The sequence below is a fragment of the Dermacentor silvarum genome, chromosome 1 (assembly GCF_013339745.2).
Source record: "Dermacentor silvarum isolate Dsil-2018 chromosome 1, BIME_Dsil_1.4, whole genome shotgun sequence".
NCBI lineage: Eukaryota > Metazoa > Arthropoda > Arachnida > Ixodida > Ixodidae > Dermacentor > Dermacentor silvarum.
In genome coordinates, this window is record NC_051154.1 from 60,938,721 (window position 1) to 60,950,821 (window position 12,101).

Consider the following 12,101-nt stretch of genomic DNA (forward strand, 5'->3'; position numbering starts at 1 on the left):
TGAGCCTCCGCGCACGGCCACCATCCAGAGGACGACAGGGCCCCGCGCCAGCTCCACAACGGGACTCGTAAGCTGCAGATGCTGGTGTACGAAGTGTAGCTCCGAGAATAGGCGGCCTGTTCATATGTGGTAGCCCCACAGCAACGAACCACAGCTGAGCGTCACTCGCGTGCCACATCTCTTGATGCGTCCCGTGATGGTGTTCTCCAGATATCCCAAGTGGAGCTCTTAACGACCGTTGCCGGAAGGGCAACAGAGGGGTAGGCCTTGCATCACCAAGTAGTGACGTGCACTGTCCAAGCAGAGGGCCAGCAGCAACATCCGGCGAACTTCAGGGGCCAGCACCACGCAACCACCACTCAGGACCATTCGCAAGTGGTACGGTCTTCAGTGGTGGTACGGTCCTCCGCACTGTCCCCACCCGGATTACGACGTGGCTCCGTGCCAGCTCCAGAAAGGCCCAGCGAGTGGCCGCTCCTGGTGTCCAAACTGCAGCTTTGTGTGGAGGCGACCCGTTCGCGTGTGGTAGTCCCTCCACACGGCCACCACCGTGATTATGACGCAGCCATGAGCTAACTCCACAAAGGGCCCTGTAAGGCCGCCTGTTTGTTTTGTATATATTTTCGAAGTGTCGCGAGTTGCCCACGTGTTGTGTGTACGGAGCGGGGGTCCCCTCCTCTGCGCGTCCGAGTGGTAACCGTCTCTGTCTTGAGGGGTCAGAAGGCCAGCGCGGTGTCGGGTGACGGGCCACGGTGCGCGCCAGGGGGGCGCGGTGCGAATGCGTGTAGCGGGTTCGGAGAACGCCGGCTTGTGCGCACTGAGTTGGCATCCCGCCGACCGTCATAATAGGTCCAAACGGACGGACCTTACGTTTGACTACTGTGCGCGGGGCTGTGGCGCTGGCTCCCGGGTCCTGTGCTGGCTACGGACGCCGCCGGGGTTTAGAGTGGCCACGTATTGCGTGTACGGAGAGGGTGGTTCACTCCCCCACGCGTCCGGGCGGCGGCTACTTGGACCTTGTCCTTGGAGCGCTGAGAGGGGCCCGCGTGGTGTCGAGTGACGGCTTACGGTGCGCGCTGTAGAGGCGCGGAACGCATACGAGGAACTCATTCGGAGAACGGGAAACACCGGGTTCGGATGCCCCCGACGGTCATTATTTTTTTTCCACGCGGACAAACCTTGAGTGAGACTGCGGGGCGCGGTGTTGTGGCACCGGCTCCTGAGTCCTTTGTTGGATAAAAACGCCACCAAGGTTTGAGATGGCCTCGCAATAAATCGTGCGTGCCTGGCGTGTTGCACTGAGGCCGTCACACACTACGCGGAAGTAGAAAAGGGAAACGGAGTTCTAGGAAGAAGGAAAATAGTTTTGTTTTCCAAGTCGTTTACTTTAAACAGTAAGCCCATCCCTTTGGGTGGTGGCTTAGCAAACGTTTACCTCTCATTGGCAATCGCTTCTGTGGAACGGGCCAACGGCCCTACCGCCCCTTTTATTTGTCTCTTTCAGCTTTAATAATCCTGACGATATCCGGTCCCTCAGTCTGGGCTGAAATCAGGATAGCTGATAGATCGGTGAGGCTCCGTACAATGTACGTTAAAGGGAGTCTGGGCTGTAATCAGATTTGCTGATAGATCAGTGAGGCACCGTACAGTAGTCTGGGCTCTAACCGTCATTGAGACAGTCGAAGAGTGAGACATTGTTTCTCTATTGTTCAATTTGTAATTAAGTTGTTTCATCTGCCATGTATCAGTATAGAAAAGTTCATTTATAAACACCTTGTTCATCTGGTCTGCCTCGCTTCCTGCCTGCGTTTGATCATCGCTGCCGATCATCACACCAAGAACTTCACCAGGAACCAAAGAACGCAGAAGAAGAACGAACCAACGAAACTTTACTGGCCCCGCGCGTGGCTGCTCCTGGTGTCCAAGGTGCAGCTCCCAGTAGAGGCGTTCGCGTGTGGTGGCCCCTCCGTACGGTCACCACCGGGATCACGACGCGGCCCCGAGCCAGCTCCACAAAGGGCCCCGCGAGCGTCCGCTCCTGGTGTCCAAAGTGCAGCTCCGAGTAGAGGATGCCTGTTCGCGTGCGGTAGCCCCTCCGCACGGTCACCACCCGGATTACGACCTGGTGCCGCGCCAGGTTCACAAAGGGCTCCGCGAGCGGCCGCTCCTGGCGTTCGAAGTGCAGCTCTGAGTAGAAGAGGACCTTCCACATGTGGTAGCCGCTCCACACGGCCACCACCCGGATTACGACGAAGCCCTGCGCCAGCTCCACAAAGCGCTCTGCGAGCGGCCGCTTCAGGCGTCCAATGTGCCGCTCCGAGTAGAGGAGGCCTGTCCGCGTGTGGTAGCCGCTCCGCACGGCCACTACCGGGATTACGACGCAGCCCCGAGCCAGGTTCACAAAGGGCCCCGCGAGCGGCTGCTCATGGCGTCCAAGGTGCAGCTCCCAGTACAGACGGCCCCGTTCGTGTGTGGTGGCCCCTGGAATCCAAGGTGCAGCTCCCAGTAGAGGCGGCTCGTTCGCGTGTGGTGGCCCATCCGCACGGTCACCACCGGGATCACAACGCGGCCCCGAGCCAGCTCCACAAAGGGCCCCGCGAGTGGCTGCTCCTGGCGTTCAAGGTGCAGCTCCCAGTACAGGCGGCTCGTTTGCGTGTGGTGACCCCTCCGCGCGGTCACCACCATCATCACGATGCGTCCCCGAGCCAGATCCACAAAGGGCTCTGTGAGCGGCCGCTCCAGGCGTCCAAAGTGCAGCTCCGAGTAGAGGCGGCCTGTTCGCGAGTGGTACGTAGCCCCTCCGCACGGTAACCACCTGGATTACGACGTGGCGCCACGCCAGGTCCACAAAGGGCCTCGCGAGCGGCTGCTGCTGGCGTTCAAAGTGCAGATCCGAGTAGAGGCCGCCTGTTCGCGTGTGGTAGCCCCCCGCACGGTCACCACCCGGATTATACGACGTGGCCCCTAGCTAGCTCCACAAAGAGCCCCGCGAGCGGCCGCTACTGGCGTCCGAAGTGCAGCTCCGAATAGTAGAGGCCGCGTTGGCGTGTGGTAGCCCCACAACAACGAGCAACAGCTGAGCTTCGTCCTTTTGCCACATTGCTTGATGCGTCCCGTGACGGTGCTCTCTTGATGTCCAGCGTGGAACTGTGAAGAACCGCTGAACGGGAGGGCACCAGATTGGCCGGCTTTGCTTCACTCGAGTAGTGACGTGCCGGAGTGGTTAACTACCACTTAGGCTACAAATTGCATCGGCGCTTACTAGGCACAGGTGGGTTGCCACGGCAGCTGGTTGCCGAAGTTGGCGATACGGCGGCTGACAAGGTGTGACGTCGTCCTTGGCAAGGCGAACAGCGAGTGGAGTGGCGGCTGCAGTGTCCAGCGTTGCTGAGAGCAAGAGTGCGTTCTTGCTCGCGAGGCGGGCTCACGAGATCCGCGGTGTACACTATGACGCATGATGATGATCAATGACGATGATGAGGAAGCTACACCCACCCACTGAGTGTATGGCATACGCAATGAAGGGGTTCCCCCTAGCCCTACCACCCGGCAACCACTCAGAAGACGGCACGGGATCCTTGTAGCTCGACAAAGGGTTCCGTAAGTGTCCGCTTCTGGAGTCCAACGTGAATTTCCGAGTAGAGGTGGCTCGTTCGTGTTCGGTAGCCCCAAAGCCATGAGCGACAGCTGAGCGTCGCCCCTGCGCCATATTGCTTTATACGTCCCGGTACGGTGTTCTTCGAATGTACCAGCGTGAAGCTGTTAACAAGCGCCGGTTGGAATGCCACCAGCTTCGACACATTTTCAGGGGACACCAAGGATGTTGAACGGTTAGACCTAACTCACTACTTACTATGGGGGAGAGTCCAAGAATGGGATGGTAGTCCGATTCCTGGTATCACGGATTAATCAACCTGCCCCGTGCCGTCAAGCTGGGCCAGCCCTGTTCGACGATCTCTCAGCGCGAACGATCGGCTGGCGTTTACAAGGACGCTACAGGCAAATCTCAGCCCGACAAGTGGACGCATACTCGACCCGGTTTTGCCAGGTTCATGCACACGTCCTGATTCCGATCATGTTCGAATCGCAGCGTTACGTGTAATCATTGCCTTGAAAGCAAATTAGTTGTTCTCTCTCTCACGGGTGCGCATGCATGGGATGAAAGTGCATAATGCCTCGGCGACAAAGCGTGCATCATGCGCGCGTCGCATGCTGAAAATGAAAGAAGCACCGAGTAGTGGAACTGTTGCACGATATATGAGCGCATCAGGCAAGAAGTGCGAACGAATTCTCGTTATTAAAGCGAGGCTATCTTTGCGCACCTCCAAGAGTATTCTCGCCGGGCTGGCTGGCCAAGGCAGGAGAGCGTATTGGCGTGTCTGGTTTTCTTGCATCATAAAAGCATCGTGTCCGATTCTATATATTTGAACTGCGGGACTCCAGCGGAGCAGTCCAATGTACCGATTAGGCCACAGAAGGAGGTTCGGCATGACACTAAAAAACACCCTTACTACGTACTCCTTTCATCGTGCAAGCTTATTTGCGACACTTGAGGAGGCGTCGCGTCGTATAGCAATTGTCATTATAAAAGGAAGAGGACGCCAGTTTTCTCCATCTTTCTCCCTTGTCAGTGATTTTAGATGTTGTGTGTCATTACACCGCCTATTGGATCGGCCCAGGTTACCCAGTGCACAACCTTCCCAGGCCTAGGCTGGTAGCAGAAAGGAAGCTCCCGACGTTGCGTGTTGTGCAACACTACTATGTACGAACACATTTTTGCGACGAAGTTCAAGCAGAGCCGCGCGTATCGTTGTAACGCCTGCGCTGTAACGCCTGTGAGGTTGTGCAACCGTGCAACAGCCGCGCAAAACGACGATGCTTCAACAAGACAAGAACCTACAGACATGCACCGTATATAGTATAGTACAGAACAGTATAAGCTTCGCTCACTGCGGCCATTGTCTTCGATCGTTTCTGCAGAAATTTATTTTAAAATACTACCGGATACTTCTTGGCAGGCAGCATGTTCTTGAACGTTACTTATACCTTGGTCGCTTGGTTCCTTCACGTTGTGCAACAGCTGTACACATCACGGACTACTGTGCGGCCTGGTTTGAGCTTGACCTTGTTCGCCCACCATGTGTTTCTGCATTAGCGAAGGCGCACGTCTGACGGACCCGCCCCACGATTCCATGTTCGCACCAATCGGCGTGAATGGACCATCACAGTGGCCATGGCGTGAACTCTATACAGCCTGATTGCTTGAGCTCCCCAATGAAAGCGACGTAGGCACACCATGGTGGCTCAGTGGCTAAAGTGCCTGAGCACGAGTTAACGGCTGCCATTCTTGGCTTCCGGCGGTCACATTCCAGTGAAGGTGGATTGTGGAAGCGCTCATGCAGTTAAATTTGGGAATAGGTTAAAGCATGTCAGGTGAACACAACATTAATCCTGTGCTCTCCATCCCATCTTCGCTCATAGCAAACTGCAATTTTGAGAGGTAAACCACAGCAATTCAAAGCGATGAAACACGCTATTCAGTACGAATACGAAGGTGGCGGGCGAGAACTTATAACAATACTTAAACTATATTCAGGATATGCTAAAACTATGCTCTATCTGAAAATTACATTGTTCTTCCTGAATATTCATCCGTGCTGCGTAAATGTTGCGCCCTTCATCTGAACAAAGATTTCAGCAGGCAGCTCATCGAACTCATATTTAGTTTGACATGCATTATTTATCAAAATAATTTTCACAGTTTACGACAACTTTCTATTCTGTACACAAATCTGTGCTGAGTAGTATACAAGTGTATTATCGTCGGTAAGTGTTTCAAGATGATGGATACTTGGAAACAATTGCGTAATTTGTGTGAATGTGATCTGTTGTGTGTGCGATAGATGGCATTGTTTCCAATGCAGACAATATGGTAGACAAGGATAGGGAAATGTGCAATGAATGAACATAGTTAAGGCGGTGGCTTGCGCCATTTTTTTCGTTTTTTTCTTAGTGCTTGTGCGTGTGAGCGTGTAAATCGATTCTTGGCGACACGGACTTTTATGTAATATTTAACTTGAATATATTTGAGACCAAAAGTGTGGCAGAGAGCGCCGTAGAAAAGGAAGTGGTTTGGAGAAACGAGACGTGCCATGACAACGTTCAGTACCTTTCCTCCTCCCGGCCATTCCTTGCTCGAACTGTCGACATCCTGAGATATTGTTTGAGTTGTTTCTCTTTATTATTATTATTATTTTTCGTGTTCGTGAAGCAAGTTAGCTCCTTTAGAGAATGACATGGGCCCATTCAGCCTCCGTTTATGTCCTGTTTATATGTCATGGGTGTGATGGGGGGTTTCTCCCGTGATCAGACTCAACCGTCTGTAAAAAGCGCGCTATCATTCGATGGTCTGTAGTCTGCATGTATGGAGACTTTTGGTTTCGCGGAGCTGTAATAATATCGAAGTATAGCGCAGTCTTCGGCTTTAGCTGCCGCGTAGCCTATTTGCTTATCTGAATTTTAGCAGCGCTACCTCCGTCATGGTGCATCTCACGCGCAGGTTGACTGCGTTCTCCGTCTCGGTAATTTGCGGCAGGATTGATGAGCTAATTGTCAGCGCGATCATTGAGCACAAGGTTTCGACATGATCTAACTAATTACCGAAGCGCCGCAGAGTAGTTTCCGGCGGCTGTATTGAATTACTGATTGCTGGCTACATTTAATTATCGCTACTTCTTCGCTGCTGCTATTAATTTTCTTCGTTTGCAATGAACGTGAGTATGCGCTCGCGCGTTCCGGACAATGCATACCGCAAGCGACACTGAATGGTCTCAATAATGTGTGTGCTCAGGTCTTATCCGTGGTACAAACAAAGTTCATTCTATCCCCTGCCAATCACTGTGCTTTGTTCATGGTAACTGGGCGTGCAACGAGTGCGTGCGGAGATATCCTGTTGCATTGGCAGAACAAGCTGTTGAAAGGCCCATATTCTCATTAACCTTTGCAATCGAACCATTCTCCGGGCTTCTCTATACATAACAAGGCTGTATTTCTTCTGTCCGTCCGTGTTCAAATTACGCTGCTTTTCACAATGAATCTCTAGACGACACATATATATATAGACTGCCTCAACACTGCCCTACCCGCTTTTTCCAGTATTCCGGGTCACTTTTGTACGTGATTTACTACCTGGCACTTGTCCTGGATTAAATCTGTCATAAAAAAAGAAAAAAAAGAGAGAAAAGCCACTTGACTTCGTGGCTACGTTTTATTAAGCGAAAAACTTTTAGATACTGGTAGTAATATTTCGAATTCAAATAAGTTAGTGCTTTTATTGTTACCAGTAGCTATGAAAATAAGAATGAGAAGCTGTTATCGAACTATTATCGAAGAAGAAAAAGAATAACAGCAACAACAACAAGAACAACGACGACGACAAGAGCTACTAGCTACTAGAACTACTACTAGAACTACTACTACTACTACTACTACTACTACTACTACTACTACTACTACTACTACTACTACTACTACTACTTCGACTACTACTACTACTACTACTACTAAAACTACTAACTACAACTACTACCACTACTAAAGCGACACCAACGTCAAAAACGGGATTTCAGTGATCTCCCTCAAAAATTCGATTTTGTTGTGATATTCAACAAGACCAAGAGGGGGTGACCAACAGGAGGTCAACAAAGGAAGCCTCAGCGTGAAACCAACTATCATTAAGTTTGTCTATTGTTTATCACTGTTGTTGTAATAAGCGATATTACCAGCTCTAGAACATGCAAGGACATGCACCAGCCTTTAGTCATCACGAATCGTTTCAGTAATCAAAAGAAAAGGTTCGAAGGCAGAAATGACTGACCCTCAACGCTTATTCGCGTGTTTCAATGGAATTTTGAAGGAACGTGAACGGATTCAACAGTGCAAATAAGAAAGGAAGAAAAAAAAAAAAACGTCGAAAAAGAAGGCCTCTGTTCAAACCGACACGAAGTCTCATCAACTGACGCTTACAAAAGAAACAGAAGGGTCATTTTCATAAGCACGTTCGCTATGCACGTGCAGACAAGCCCTTGAACTACGGCTGTGTCGCGTACACCACGTCATTACTCGCTGTTTTGATCACGATCGAGAAGCGTGATGAGAAACTCTGGGTTTCCTTGGATCGGCAACACAAACCGAGCGCGTGGCAATGAGCGTGCGGAAGTCTCCACTGGCAACATCCGCATTCTACTAGCAACGGGCGTTCAAGCGGCGAAATGCAGCTGTCGGTAGGCAGTCATGGATTAAAATCGTGGCAGTAATTACATCGCAGTCGCTGCCATGCACGCAAGAAAGCGCATTAATTTCTTTTTGTCTTGTCTGAAGATAGCACAGGTGTTTTAGTCTATGCGTGCTGTGAATCTGAGGGACGAAGGCCAGAGTACTATGTTTGGGACTGACAGTTTTTCACTGGCGTTAGACGCCGCTTCTTTGCCAGCTTCCTCGTGGCTTTACTCACCTTTTTCCAGCGCGGAACGTCGGTAATGATGGGTTAAGCGCAGTCGGTTCCGAGCGCGATAACAGCCCACCACTCTTCAATTTCTGTTAGTCAAGGACTAGAGTGAACTCTTTGCAATGAAATGGCAAATTACAAATTTTTGAATAATAACAATAATAAAGCTAGGACATGTTCACATTTGTGACTGGTGTTCTTTTTGGAATTTAACGCCTGTTTGGAACTAATTATTTAAAAAATTTTGTACATTACATGAACCAACAGCTTCTTATTAGGCTTTTTATGCACAGTCTCGCTCTTGTTTGAAGGAAAAGTACGCAATATTCTCGGTCGCATGTATCTCATAATCGACACTTTCTTCTTTTTCACTTGTATGTGGGAGATCGCGACATCTTAAGTAACGCTGAACGCTGCAGCTAATGTCTGTGGTCATGAGCTGCCATACTGATTTAGCAGCTCATTCACATCGTGCGCAATAAAAAAGCAGCGTTGACTCTGCTCAATCGCGGAGCATAAGAAAAAAGAAGGAGCCACGAGTTAGTCGCTTTATGACTCCCTTCTCACTTTTTCACACTTTTCAAACCACAGTGCGTGCTACGCCAGGGCTCTCATTCAGTAAAATAACATCACATAATCCTGCAAGCCGAATTAACTAAAGCTTTTCGCACGCGCATAAGTATTTCCGACGAATTGGCGCCCGTCAATCGTGATAGCGACCAAAATGATAGAGAAGGCCGCGGCAAAATTTATAAAAGAAAGCACCTTTGTGAATCTGGCCCTGGATTCTGCTTTACTTAGAATAATATAGCAAATAAAGCGATCCTAACAAGCACATATTTTACCTGGTTTAAGACGTGATATATATATATATATATATATATATATTATATATATATTATATATATACATAAAGGAACTAGGAGTGCCGCACTCATGCACGCACCCGTCGGAAGATGGGATATATATATATATATATATATATATATATATATATATATATATATATATATATATATATATAGCTGTCAGCGTCGAATAGCAAGTAAAAAAATAGAAAACGGAAATGTATGAATTTGCATTCACTATGAGGCTCTTGAGCGAAGTGCCAAAGCAGCGTAGGACATGCAGAACTCTGTGAACTCTAAACGCGCGGTACCAAACAAAGCAAGAGGAAGACACAGGTACATTCCCTTCCCTGCGTTATTTGATGTCGCAACTCGATGGCTATTAACCAGCTTGCCAAGACGACTGCCACAGAAGACTACGCTTTATCACGCTTGCTAGCTTAGCTTCGTCGTCCAAACTTCGACCAAGCGTCGCCTTCGCTCTCCATTCGCTACATTTTTCATCGCTGGTAGTACAGGAGGACGCGAGAGCTTGCAGAACAAGAGTTCCAGGAATGATATTTTAACTTCTCGCGGCATTTGCCTCCAGCAGGAATAGGGACATGCCACTGAGGCAAGTGCACCACGAACATTTCACATTTAGAATGTATGACACGCCGCCCGCCGTGATTGCTGAGATGCTTTGGCATTGCGCTGCAAAGCACGAGGTAGCGGGATCAAATCCCGGCCGCGGCGGCTGCATTTCGATGGGGGCGAAATGCAAGAACCCCTTTGTACCGTGCATTGGGTGCACGTTAAAGAACCCCATGTGGTCCAAATTAATCCTTAGTCCCGCCACTACGGCGTGACTCATAATCAGACCGTGGTTTTGGCACGTAAAACCCCAGAATTTAATGTATGACATGACCGCAACTCACTTTTCTCACGGCTTCTGGGTTTCGTTAGCTTTTGCGCATGAGATTAATTTGAACGAAACGGATCCATCCAACTAATTCGTAACTTTGCTTATACAAATGTACGTAGCTCGACTGATGTGTAATTATAACGGCGTCTTACCAATTAGAATCGCATATCATTGCCGTTGCCAGAGCGTCCACAGTGTACAATGAAGCATGCGTGGACATCAAGTGCAGCAGCGGTACAGAAACCTTTTGGCCTGATTTGATGTCAGTAACAGTCAGCGTATCGTGAGCTCAGAAATTTGCTGTTTGATGAGGAGAGAGAGAGAAAAAAAAACATGAATGCCACTCTAGGTTATAAACCATTTTGCTCCGTGCATTACAGCATCGTTTCATCGTTTGGAAGCTTGTACTGTAAATCACGGAGTTGTATCCATCGACAACGAAAAGAAAGTAAGCTGGTTCTCAAGAGCAGCGCGCACATGGCGGGGTCTGAGCCCGACAGATGTCTGACTCTTAAAAAGGATAACGAGATCGAGAGGTGTGCTTTTGTTTTAAGAGTAATTTTACTCATGCGGGAGCAAATTGGATCATTCATCTGATGAAGGCAGATTGTTTGACGCTGTCCGTGAGCCATGCTGGAAGTAAGCCAACATTTTCACTGAAAGTCGCTCTACCACGTGCAGATTCACCCTTTGAGTTCTTTGTCGTACGTGAGTGGTGATGGCATCCACTGTGCCACGTACTTTAGTATGTTTCGCGTGAACCGGTTGGAGGAGTTATGAATACTTGAGAAGAAACAAGACTATTAAGCAGAAATATATAACAGCACAAATTGCACTGCCGGACAAGCGCTTGCCGCGCTGATACTGCGTGATTTGTCCTGAATTTATTTCGCCGATATCTTCGCATGTTGACAGAGGGACAAAAATTGTAAAGGAACACATATCTTGTAAAGCATGTATATAAATGACCACCCAAATTTCATATTGCCGGTTACCTTATTTCTTCGCTTCTGTACTTTTTTTTTCTTACCGCGTTGCAGTCGATGTCTATTAATAAGTCATTCGCGCAAGTGTAATTCTCATCCCGGAACTGGCACGTCGGAAGCAGTAAAGCAAAACTAGCTGCGTGCTTTCTTTACTTTCAAGATACAAGCTATGTACGACCCTTCCGGCAGCCACGGCTTATTGAAATCACGCGAGGCCATGCGGCCCTGACCGTGGCTGCCATCAGGGCTACATATACTATTCGAGGTGTCAGGGTTCAGGTACACTATTTTTTTTTTCTCTCTCCGCTTTCCGCACACGCCGATCATCCATGGTGCCAGTGCCGTATATATAGGCGCGCTTCTAAGCCCGCCCCCTCGACAGCGGCCAAGCATCCACCCCCCACCCACACACACATACACACACACATACGCACACACCCCTTCACCACTTCATCTTTGCTTGTACGCTCTCACCACAAGTTTGCAAGTCCAATGCACAAGGCCGCGCACAGGCTCCGAAGGCCGGGACAGCACGCACACCTTTCTCATTTACCAACTCGGCTGAATCGCTGCCCTGGGAGCTTCGGCGGCCGCTGCCCTTCACCGAGCTCTCCTCTCGCGGCAGGCGCTTTGAGCTCGATGCTCGTTCCTGGCGCGCTCCTGCGGTCGGTCTGCGACGCAAAGGGCCTGACACCCTTTCCGGGCTCAGCGCCTCGTACGGTGCATCTTCTCCTTTGCGCGCGCTAAACGGCGACTTGCCATTAGGCTCCGGCAGGGCATAATTCATGCCTTCGCCCCCTGCTTCGACAGGTCGCCGCTTTAGCGTTTCCATTTTCTTCGTTTGGTAATGAAGATGC